Here is a 12,896-nt window from a genome sequence, read left to right on the forward strand (position 1 = left end):
AAACAAAATGTACGCTTAGCAACGAGCAGGAAAAGCATAGATATACATGGGACCCTACTGGGGGTGGGGGGAAAACAACATCATACTAAGAAAGTCAAGCCAAGGTAAGTGTGTTAGAATCCCAATGGCTGGGAGAGTAGGAATTTACCAGAGGTAAGTATCAGAAATCCCACAGGCGCCTCAAGTGCTGAGTTGTTATCCAGCCGGCTGTCCCATAGGCTAACACAGGACCATCGTGGTTGGAGTTTACAGTATTCCGGATCCCCGAGGAAACCAGTTGATGCAGAGAAGGTTGGATAGTACCATCACTAGTGGATACACAGAAGATTGGAGTACTCATACCAGGGAGCCCAGGTGCATAGGGGTGAAGTGACATCAGAAACTCTTAGAGTCCGTGGGAGCCTCGGTTGTCCAGCTGCTGTCGCGACCGTTGGAGCAAGTCGGTGGAACCCAAAGGTAGATTCCGATCATGAAGAACCTGAAAAAGAAAGGGACAGTGTCCAGACCACTCGGAGGTGTCCAGGTGGCGCAGGTAGTGTAGGAAGCTGGCTCTGTATATACTATACCAAAGTAAGGTATAGTTTGCACAGAGTCCAGTGGATCCCCAGATGCTTTACAGAGGCTAAAGTAGTTAATACTAATGCTCCCCTGTAAGGAAATGCCTCCTTGGCATGGTTACCCCCTGACTTTTTGCCTTTGCTGATGCTAAGTTATGATTCGAAAGTGTGCTGGGACCCTGCTAACCAGCCCCCAGCACCAGTGTTCTTTCCGTAAACTGTACCTTTGTCTCCACAATTGGCACAACCCTGGCACCCAGGTAAGTCCCTTGTAACTGGTACCCCTGGTACCAAGGGCCCTGATGCCAGGGAAGGTCTCTAAGGGCTGCAGCATGTTTTATGCCACCCGGGGGACCCCTCATTCAGCACATACACACTGCTTGCCAGCTTGTGTGTGCTCGTGGGGAGAAAATGACTAAGTCGACATGGCACTCCTCTCAGAGTGCCATGCCATCCTCACACTGCCTGTGGCATAGGTAAGTCACCCCTCTAGCAGGCCTTACAGCCTTAGAGCAGGGTGCACTATACCATAGGTGAGGGCATAAGTGAATGAGCACTATGCCCCTACAGTGGAGGATTCCCCCAATAGGATTAGGGATGTGCCCCCCTCCCCTCAGGGAGGAGGCACAAAGAGGGTGTAGCCACCCTCTGGGCTAGTAGCCATTGGCTACTAACCTCCCAGACCTAAACCTACCCCTAAATCGAGTATTTAGGGGCTCCCAGAACACAGCAAGATAGATTCCTGCAACCTAAGATGAAGAAGGACTGCTGAGCTGAAAAACCTGCAGAGAAGACGGAGACACCAACTGCTTTGGCCCCAGCTCTACCGGCCTGTCTCCCCACTTCACAAGAACTGCTCCTGTGACGCGTTCCACAGGGTCTAGCGACCTCTGAAGCCTCAGAGGACTACCCTGCATCTAAAAGGACCAAGAACTCCTGAGGACAGCGGCTCTGCTCCAAGAAAGAAGCATCTTTGCAACCAAGAAGCAACTTTGAAAGACACATGTTTCCTGCCGGAAGCATGAGACTTTGCACTCTGCACCCGATGCCCCCGGCTCGACTTGTGGAGAACAAACACTACAGGGAGGACTCCCCAGCGACTGCGAGCTCGTGAGTAGCCAGAGTTGAGCCCCCACAGTGACGCCTGCAGAGGGAATCCAGTGGCTCCCCCTGACCGTGACTGCCTGCTTCAAAGACCCGACGCCTGGTAAGGACACTGCACCCACAGCCCCCAGGACCTGAAGGATCCGACCTCCAGTGCAGGTGCGACCCCCAGGTGGCCCTCTCCCTTGCCCAGGTGGTGGCTACCCCGAGGAGCCCCCCCCTTGCCTGCCTTCAGCGCTGAAGAGACCCCTTGGTCTCCCATTGAACTCCATTGCGAACCCGACGTCTGTTTGCGCACTGCACCCGGCCGCCCCAGTGCCGCTGAGGGTGCACTTTTTGTGATGACTTGTGTCCCCCCCGGTGCCCTACAAAACCCCCCTGGTCTGCCCCCCGAAGACGCGGTTACTTACCTGCTGCCAGACTGGAACCGGGGCACCCCCTTCTCCATTGAAGCCTATGCGTTTTGGGCACCACTTTGACCTCTGCACCTGACCGGCCTTGAGCTGCTGGTGTGGTAACTTTGGGGTTGCCCTGAACCCCCAACGGTGGGCTACCTTGGACCCAACTTTGAACTCCGTAGGTAGTTTACTTACCTGCAAAACTAACAAACACTTACCTCTCCCAGGAACTGTTGAAAATTGTACTGTGTCCAGTTTTAAAATAGCTAGTTGCCACTTGTGTGAAAACTGTATACGCTATTTTGCTAATTGAAAGTTCCTAAAGTTCCTAAGTGAAATACCTTTCATTTAAAGTATTACTTGTAAATCTTGAACCTGTGGTTCTTAAAATAAACTAAGAAAATATATTTTTCTATACAAAAACCTATTGGCCTGGAATTGTCTTTGAGTGTGTGTTCCTCATTTATTGCTTGTGTGTGTACAACAAATGCTTAACACTACCCTCTGATAAGCCTACTGCTCGACCACACTACCACAAAATAGAGCATTAGAACTATCTCTTTTTGCCACTATCTTACCTCTAAGGGGAACCCTTGGACTCTGTGAATGCTATTTCTTACTTTGAAATAGTGCATACAGAGCCAACTTCCTACATCACCCATCTTAAAACCCACAGATAGAGACTGTTATAAAGATACTGCTGAAATACAATAAAATCACGTATATTCACCCTTTAACCTGAGTGTCGTTTTACTCCCTATCGCTATACCCACGGCTACAGTGGTGTCAGAAGTGGGATTCTATACTGATAGAGGACAGAACACGGAGGACAACATGGAGGTAAAACCCACACTGGAAGACATGATACAGCAACTGGCCGAAGGGTGAACGCCACCTGCAAATGGTATGGGAGGCCCAACAGAGAGAAGCCAAGGAAGATAGAGAGGCCCTCAAGAGTGCGTTAAAAAGTCATGCCACTATTATGGCAAATAATCAGTTGGTGCACGAGACGGCCATCCAAAAGCTAACGGACACCATTGCCGCCAGTAAGGTCCACCCTAATGTACTGAGTTCGGTCCTCCAAAAGTATCAAGAGGGGGAGGACCCCGATGCATTCTTCACAAACTTTGAAAGGGTGGCATCCTCCACCCAATGGCCCGAAGAACGCTGGGGTCAGTATGTGGCTTCCCTATTAACGGGTATCCTACAAACGGCATATCAGGCAGCCAACCCAGATGGAACAACCCCATATAAGGATATCAAAAAGAGTATCCTGGAGAGAGTAGGACAAGACACGGAGTACTACCGCTTACGTTTCCAGAAAATAAAATTGGGTCCTACCAAAGACCCCCGAACATTCTATTATAAAGTCAACGACCTAGGACTCAAGTGGTTAGGTCCCATAGGAACAGAAAGGGAAGATGTTATAAAAGCGGTCATCCTGGAGCAATATTTCGAATCCCTTCCTCCACCCACCCGTAGTTGGATCCGACAGCACCCTAACGTCGATACAAGTATGGCAGTTGACCTGGCATGTGCCTACCACAAGTCAACCGAGTTTAAGGGTAAAAACTCTAAAATGACAAGTCTCTCGACCCGACTCCCGCCAGTACCCGTTCTGTCCTTTACCCGAAAAACTGTTGAGGACACTACTTGGCCGAAAGTAGGTGAAAAACCTCCTATGCAGCAACCACAGTGTTACAGTTGTAGCGAATGGGGGCACATAGCCCGGGTATGTACTCGGAAGGAGGACAAAACAGAGCCCATGGAAGTCGGGATTACTAGGGGAAGAGTCCTATGCACAGGAAAAGGCAACCCAAGATACATACAGGAGATAGGAGTCAATGGAAGAACCATCACAGCCCTGGTTGACTCCGGTTGTAGTCAGTCCGTTCTCAGAACTGGGGTGGTAGACCTGCCAGAACATCAGTCACCACAATGGGTTTCCATATGCTGTATCCACAGGGACAAAAGAGAATATCCCCTGGTTTCTGTTTGTCTAGAATGGGAAGGGAGACAGGAGGAAGTCCACATGGGGGTTATAGATCGCTTAGTGGAGGATTGTATCTTAGGGACAGACTACATGCACTTTCCGGAGGCATTACAGAAAGAAAAAACCCAAATCCATTCAGACCCTCGTGGGCAGAGGCTCCCTTTTCGGGAATTCCCATAGAGAATGAACCTCCCGCTATAAACCTACTAAACGGGAGAAGAGACGAAATAAACAACTCTATTGGACACACAAGAGGGAAGAGAACCCAAGGAAGATCTTGGGCACTGTCCCAACCCCCGTTCCCTCCTTCCAGGGCAGTCAACGGGAAGACCCATCCCTTCAAAACGCGTGGAAAGCAGCCAAGACAGAAAGCACACTCAGGTGGGTCCTTATTTCCTTATCCACAAAAACCTTCTATATCGAATCATCAAACACGATAATAAAGAGAAAAGACAACTAGTTGTACCCAAGCCCTATCGCACACAAGTGCTCTATCTTGCTCACAATCAACCGGGAGGGGGACACTATGGTAGAGAGAAAACGGAAGAATATTTATTACGCCGGTTTTATTGGCCGGGAGTTTATGCACATATCCGACGGTATTGTACCCAATGTCCCAAATGCCAATTAGTAGATCCTGGACCCCAGAGGAAAGCTCCCTTACAACCCCTACCATTAATAAACATTCCCTTTTCCCGAGTTGGAATGGACTTGATAGGCCCCCTCCTCCCATCCACAAAAGGGCATACATACATTTTAGTTCTCGTCGATTACGCCACCAGGTATCCAGAAGCCATACCCCTCACTAGCATGACGACCAAAAATGTGGCCCAAGCCATGATTGGCTTCTTTCTAGGGTCGGGTTTCCCAATGAAATCTTAAACGACCAAGGTACCCCATTCATGTGGGCCTTGATGGCACATAGCTGTAAGACTTTGAGAGTCAAACAACTCCAAGCCTTGGTATATCATCCACAAACCGATGGCCTAGTCTAACGATATAACCGTACAATAAAATCATTGCTGAAGAAAACCGTCTCAGAAACAGGGTGGGACTGGGATCGGATGCTCCCACTGGTCCTCTATGCTATAAGGTCCCATGAACAAGCCTCTACAGGGCATAGTCCTTTCGAACTTGTCTTTGGGCGTCAACCCCGCAGTTTAATAGATATGGCGGCTGAGATATGGGAAGAAGAGGAAGAAGGTGAAAAACCCTTATTAGAGTATGTCCACGAACTGAAGTCCCAAATACAAACAGTATGGGAAGACGTGCGCAGTCATATGGAGAGAGCCCAAAACAAACAAAAGCAGTATTATGATCAGGGTACAAAAACAAGAATACTCCAGCCCAATGAGAAAGTTCTCATATTACGCCCCAGTTCCGACAACAAACTATAAGCCAAATGGCAGGGTCCATATAAAGTGTTAAAGCCAGTTTCTCTGGTTACCTACCTCATCGAATTATCAAAGAACCCAAAACTAGTACAAATCTATCATATCAACTTGCTGAAGAGGTGGAAAGAGCCCACTATGTCTGTCAACCCTGTTGCTACGGGATTCTTAATAACACCTGAGAAGCCCTTAGATATTGAGTTGTGTCCCATTAGCCCAGATTTATCCCCAGAACTGACCCATATTAACCCCGAAATATCAGAACACCAACGCAGACAGCTGGATTGCCTCCTAACTCGGCATACCAGCTTATTTTCAGGAAAAACAGGTAAAACAACCTTAATACAACATCATATCAGAACACCAGAGGGTCAAACAGTACGTCAACGACCCTACCGTATCCCAGAATCCCGACGACATCTTATTGAGCAGGAAATAAAAACCATGCTACAAATGAAAGTCATAGAACCATTGGTCAGCCCTTGGTGTTCACCGGTCGTATTAGTACCAAAAACGGATGGCTCTATCCGTTTCTGTATTGACTTTCGCCGGTTGAATGCCATATCCCTTTTTGATACGTACCCCATTCCCCGAGTCGACGATCTACTTGAAAAAGTAGGCAAAGCTCGATATATGTCAACTCTCAATTTCAAAAAAGGGTATTGACAAATACCCCTAGCCCCAGCAAACCGGGAAAAAACGGCTTTTTCAACGCCTTCCGGGCTTTACCAGTTCACGGTACTGCCATTCGGCCTGCATGGTGCTCCGGCTACCTTTCAAAGGTTAATGGATCATCTCCTAAGACCCTTTCAAAATTACACAGCCGCCTATCTCGATGATATAGTGGTTTTTAGTGAGTCATGGGAAGAACATCTTGAACATCAAAATAGCGTTTTCCATGTCCTACGCGGAGCAGGTCTTACAGCTAATCCAAAAAAGTGTCATCTGGCCCATGATCACATAGCTTACCTCGGCTATTTCATAGGGAGAGGACAACTGCGACCCCAGAAAAACAAAGTAGAGGCCATCCAACAAGCACCTATTCCAACAACCAAAAGAGAGCTCTGTTCCTTTTTGGGCTTAATAGGCTATTACCAACGCTTCATACCCAGTTATTCCACCATAGCAGCTCCCCTTACCGACCTGTTACAGAAAAAGCAACCATCCAAAATATCAGCCTTGACAGAAGAACTTTCACCTTCAAACTGATGCCTCAGACGTTGGATTGGGTGCTGTGTTGTCTCAAACGGATGAGAAAGGTTATAACCATCCCATAGTATTCATTAGTAGGAAGTTATTGTCTAGAGAACGTCATTATCCAATAATCGAGAGGGAGTGTCTTGCCATCAAGTAGGCCATGGAGAACCTACAATACTACCTTTTAGGGCATCCCTTTATTTTGTATACAGACCATGCACCCCTCACTTGGTTGGCCTCCCACAAGAATACCAACTCACGTATCCTCAGGTGGTTTATGGAACTCCAACTCTTCTCATTTCAAGTCCGTCACATCCCTGGGGATCTCCAATGTGTTGCAGACTATTTGTCACGATATCCAGGAAACACAGAAGTCCATCAGTCCCTTCATTGGGAGGGGAGATGTAGTCTCGTCATTGGGAGGGGAGATGTAGTAGACGGGTGACGGACTCCCCGGCTCCATTTCATGCCGATCCCGGATCGGAATGGCACCTGACGGCTCCCGAAGAGGACAAAGCCCTTGAAAACGGGAATCCGGACATCAGGATTCCCCTCGACTTACCCGGGGAGGAAGGGGAAGCACAATGCCTGGAGGAAGAGGAAAAAGTAGTCGGAGCTGGGAACCCGGATATCCGGGTTCCCGAGAGTTTAAAAAGCAAGGAAGGACTGTGCGTGGTGTGCACAGGAGAGGAGAAGGACACAGAGGAGAAAGACACCGAGGAGGGAAGAACGGAGATTGCGGGCAGAAAGGACAGCGAAGGATACAGAAAAAACAGCGGTCCCCACCTTGGGAGAACAGAACCAGGAAACACGCAAGAGACTCCCACGGAGGGACAGGACAGTCCCGAGAGGCTCAAACTCTGCCACGACCCTGGAGGGACGTGGCTAAAGCAGGTACGGTCCTGCTTGAGGAATAAAGTACTGTATATGGTTGGAAGGGAGGAGGGTGTAGGAGAGGGGTAGAGGGAGGAGGAGGAAAGGGGAGTGGAGTTTGAAAAGGGGAAAAACTAACAAAAAGGAGCACCAACCACAGAGTACAGGGATAGAGTGGTTTAATAGACTGTAATGGAGACTGTGTCCACAGAGGTGTAGGGACGGGGTCCTATAGCCCTCACCACTAAAACCTGCTTCCTTTTCTTTTACTTTTCTTCTCTTGGAAGAAGATATTTCTACCACATTCTCTCTCTCTCTCTCTCTCTCTCCACCCTCTACACACGAACCCTCCCTGCATGTTACTAAATACAAACTCACTTACAGAGACACTACTTACCTGCCTTTCGTTCCTCTATTTCCGGTCCTCCTGACAATACCACCGCCGGGAATCCATCTACAACCACAGGGAAACCTGAGGGAGAAGAAACAGAGGAGATCACCCATCTTAAAACCCACAGATAGAGACTGTTATAAAGATACTGCTGAAATACAATAAAATCATGTATATTCACCCTTTCACCTGAATGTCGTTTTACTCCCTATCGCTATACCCACGGCTACAGATGGGCTGTACAATCTGTTTATGAAAGAACACCTTTTAAGTAATTGTTTCAATGATAAACTGCATCAGCATCTAGTAGACATAGGTCCAATTTCTCCCCAAGAATTGGGAAAGAAGGCAGACCATTGGGTCAAGACTAGGGTGACCAAGACTTCCACAGGGGGTGACCAAAAGAAAGGGGTCACAAAGACTCCCCAGGGGAAGAGTGTTGAGACATCCAAAGGTAAAAGTAAAGTGTCTTCTAGAGGGCCCCAAAAATCTGCTCAGGAGGGAGGGTCCAAAGCCTCTTGACAATCCAATTTTGGGTACAAGGGTAAAAACTTTAATCCCAAAAAGGCCTGGTGTCGTAGCTGTAATCAGGAGGGACACCAAACTGGAAACAAGGCCTGTCCCAAGAAAGGTTCCACTTCTACTACTACTCCAGTTAGCACTGGAATAGCCAGTCTCCAGGAGGGATCAACAGTGTGCCCAGAGCAAATCAGGTTCCACACTGAAGCTACATTAGTTTCTGAGGATGGGGTGGACTTAGCATCACTAGCTGCCAGGCCCCCGAATATGCAAAAATACAGGCAGCAGCTCTTAATTAATGTGACTAGTGTAGAAGCCCTGAGGGATACAGGTGCCAGTGTCACAGTGGTGACAGACAAACTGGTTTCCCCAGGACAATACCTGACTGGACAAACTTATCCAGTCACCAACGCTGACAATCAGACTAAAGTACATCCCATGGCTATGGTCACTTTAGAATGGGGAGGGGTCTCTGGCCTGAAACAGGTGGTAGTCTCCTCTGCTATCCCAGTAGACTGTTTGCTTGGAAACGACCTGGAGTCCTCAGCATGGGCTGAGGTAGAACTCAAAACCCATGCAGCCATGCTGGGTATCCCTGAACTGGTGTGTGTCAAGACAAGGGCACAGTGCAAGGCTCAGGGTGAAAAAGAGGTGTTGGAGCCTGGAAGAATGGCCCAACCCTCCAAGAGAAAAGGAAAGAAGACTGGGGAACCAGGTTCAACACAGCAAAAGAAAAAGAACCTCTCTTCCCAGAAAGAAGTTCTGCCCTCTGAGGGAACTGAGCCCATGGAGTTGGAACCTTATCAGGTTGAACTCTTAGGCCCAGGGGGACCCACAAGGGAAAAGCTGTGTAAGGGGCAAGAAACCTGTCCCTCTCTTGAAGGCCTTAGGCAGCAAGCTGCTGAGGAAACAAAAGGAAAAGTCAGTGGAACACACAGGGTCTATTGGGAAGATGGACTCATTGACACTGAGGCAAGAGATCCCAAACCTGGTGCCACTAGGAGAGTGGTAGTGCCTCAGGAGTTTAGGGCGTTAATTCTGACCTTAGCCCATGACATTCCACTTGCTGGGCATTTGGGACAAACCAAGACATGGGAGAGGTTAGTCAACCATTTCTATTGGCCCAACATGTCCCAGAAAGTCAAGGAGTTTTGTGCCACCTGTCAAGCCAGTGGTAAGACAGGTGGCCATCCAAAGGCCCCCCTCATTCTACTTCCAGTGGTGGGGGTCCCCTTTGAAAGAGTGGGAGTGGATATAGTGGGTCCACTTGACCCTCCCACAGCCTCAGGGAATCAGTATATCCTAGTAGTAGTGGATCATGCTACTAGGTACCCTGAAGCAATTCCCCTTAGGTCCACTACTGCCCCTGCAGTAGCCAAAGCACTCGGATTTCCTAAGGAGGTGATTTCTGACAGAGGTACCAACTTCATGTCAGCATACCTTAAACACATGTGGAATGAGTGTGGGGTGCCTTACAAATTCACCACACCATACCATCCACAAACCAGTGGTCTTGTTGAAAGGTTTAACAAGACATTGAAGGGCATGATCATGGGGCTCTCTCAAAAACTCAAAAGGAGATGGGATGTCCTCTTGCCATGTCTGCTTTTCGCCTACAGAGAGGTGCCCTAGAAGGGAGTAGGGTTTTCCCCCCTTTGAACTTCTATTTGGCCATCCTGTAAGGGGACCACTAGCTCTTGTGAAAGAAGGCTGGGAGAGACCTCTTCATGAGCCTAAGCAAGATATAGTGGACTATGTACTGGGCCTACGTTCCAGGATGGCAGAGTACATGGAAAAGGCAAATAAAAACCTTGAGGCCAGCCAACAACTCCAGAAGATGTGGTATGACCAAAAGGCTGCTATAGTTGAGTTTCAGCCAGGAGAGAAAGTCTGGGTTCTGGAGCCTGTGGCTCCCAGGGCACTTCAGGACAGATGGAGTGGCCCTTTCCCAGTGCTAGAGAGAAAGAGTCAGGTCACCTACCTGGTAGACCTAGGCACTAGCAGGACCCCCAAAAGGGTGATCCATGTGAACCGCCTCAAACTCTTTCATGACAGGGCAGATGTAAACATGTTAATGGTTACAGATGAGGAGCAGGAAGCTGAGAGTGAACCTGTAGGAAGTTGGCTCTGTATGTACTATTTCAAAGTAAGAAATAGCATGCACAGAGTCCAAGGGTTCCCCTTAGAGGTAAGATAGTGGCAAAAAGAGATAATTCTAATGCTCTATTTTGTGGTAGTGTGGTCGAGCAGTAGGCTTATCAGAGGGTAGTGTTAAGCATTTGTTGTACACACACAGGCAATAAATTGGAAACACATACTCAGAGACAATTCCAGGCCAATAGGTTTTTATATAGAAAAATATATTTTCTTAGTTTATTTTAAGAACCACAGGTTCAAGATTTACAAACAATACTTTAAATGAAAGGTATTTCACTTAGGAACTTTAGGAACTTTGAAATAGCAAAATAGCATATACAGTTTTCACACAAATGGCAATAAGCTATTTTAAAACTGGGGACACTGCAATTTTCAACAGTTCCTGGGGGAGGTAAGTGTTTGTTAGTTTTGTAGGTAAGTAAACCACCTACAGGGTTCAAAGTTGGGTCCAAGGTAGCCCACCGTTGGGGGTTCAGGGCAACCCCAAAGTTACCACAACTGCAGCTCAGGGCCGGTCAGGTTCAGAGGTCAAAGTGGTGCCCAAAACACATAGGCTTCAATGGAGAAGGGGGTGCCCCGGTTCCAGTCTGCCAGCAGGTAAATACCCGCGTCTTCGAAGGGCAGACCAGGGGGGTTTTGTAGGGCACCGGGGGGGACACAAGTCAGCACAAAAAGTACACCCTCAGCGGCACGGGGGCAGCCGGGTGCAGTGTGCAAACAGGCGTCGGGTTTGCAATGGAGTTCAACGGGAAACCAAGGGGTCTCTTCAGCGATGCAGGCAGGCAAGGGGGGGCTCCTCGGAGTAGCCACCACCTGGGCAAGGGAGAGGGCCACCTGGGGGTCACTCCTGCACTGGAGGTCGGATCCTTCAGGTCCTGGGGGCTGCGGGTGCAGTGTCCTTAACAGGCGTCAAGTTCTTAGAAGCAGGCAGTCGCGGTTAGGGGGAGCCTCTGGATTTCCTCTGCAGGCGTCGCTGTGGGGGCTCAGGGGGGTCAACTCTGGCTACTTACGGGCTCGCAGTCGCCGGGTAGTCCTCCCTGTAGCGTTGGTTCTCCACAAGTCGAGCCGGGGGCATCGGGTGCAGAGTGCAAAGTCTCATGCTTCCAGTGGGAAACATGTGTTCTTTCAAAGTTGCTTCTTTGTTGCAAAGATGCTTCTTCCTTGGAGCAGAGCCGCTGTCCTCGGGAGTTCTTGGTCCTTTTAGATGCAGGGTAGTCCTCTGAGGCTTCAGAGGTTGCTGGACCCTGTGGAACGCGTCGCTGAAGCAGTTCTTTTGAAGGGGGGAGACAGGCCGGTAGAGCTGGGGCCAAAGCAGTTGGTGTCTCCGTCTTCTCTGCAGGTTTTTCAGCTCAGCAGTCCTTCTTCATCTTAGATTGCAGGAATCTAGTTACCTAGGTTCTGGGAGCCCCTAAATACTCGATTTAGGGGTGTGTTTAGGTCTGGGGGGGTTAGTAGCCAATGGCTACTAGCCCTGAGGGTGGCTACACCCTCTTTGTGCCTCCTTCCTGAGGGGAGGGGGGCACATCCCTAATCCTATTGGGGGAATCCTCCATCTGCAAGATGGAGGATTTCTAAAAGTCAGAGTCACCCCAGCTCAGGACACCTTAGGGGCTGTCCTGACTGGCCCGTGACTCCTCCTTGTTTTTCTCATTATCTCCTCCGGCCTTGCCACCAAAAGTGGGGCCGTGGCCAGAGGGGGCGGGCAACTCCACTAGCTGGAGTGTCCTGGGGTGCTGTAACAAAGGGGGTGAGCCTTTGAGGCTCACCGCCAGATGTTACAGTTCCTGCAGGGGGAGGTGAGAAGCACCTCCACCCAGTACAGGCTTTGTTACTAGCCACAGAGTGACAAAGGCACTCTTCCCATGTGGGCAGCAACATGTCTGGTGTGTGGCAGGCTGCTAAAACTAGTCAGCCCACACTGGTAGTCGGGTATGGTTTCAGGGGGCATCTCTAAGATGCCCTCTGGGGTGTATTTCACAATAAAATGTACACTGGCATCAGTGTGCATTTATTGTGCTGAGAAGTTTGATACCAAACTTCCCAGTTTTCAGTGTAGCCATTATGGTGCTGTGGAGTTCGTGTATGACAGACTCCCAGACCATATACTCTTATGGCTACCCTGCACTTACAATGTCTAAGGTTTTGCTTAGACACTGTAGGGACATAGTGCTCATGCACCTATGCCCTCATCTATGGTATAGTGCACCCTGCCTTAGGGCTGTAAGGCCTGCTAGAGGGGTGACTTATCTATACCTATAGGCAGTGTGAGGTTGGCATGGCACCCTGAGGGGAGTGCCTTGTCGACTTAGTCATTTT

Source organism: Pleurodeles waltl, chromosome 6 (assembly GCF_031143425.1).
Source record: "Pleurodeles waltl isolate 20211129_DDA chromosome 6, aPleWal1.hap1.20221129, whole genome shotgun sequence".
Classification (NCBI taxonomy): Eukaryota; Metazoa; Chordata; class Amphibia; order Caudata; family Salamandridae; genus Pleurodeles; species Pleurodeles waltl.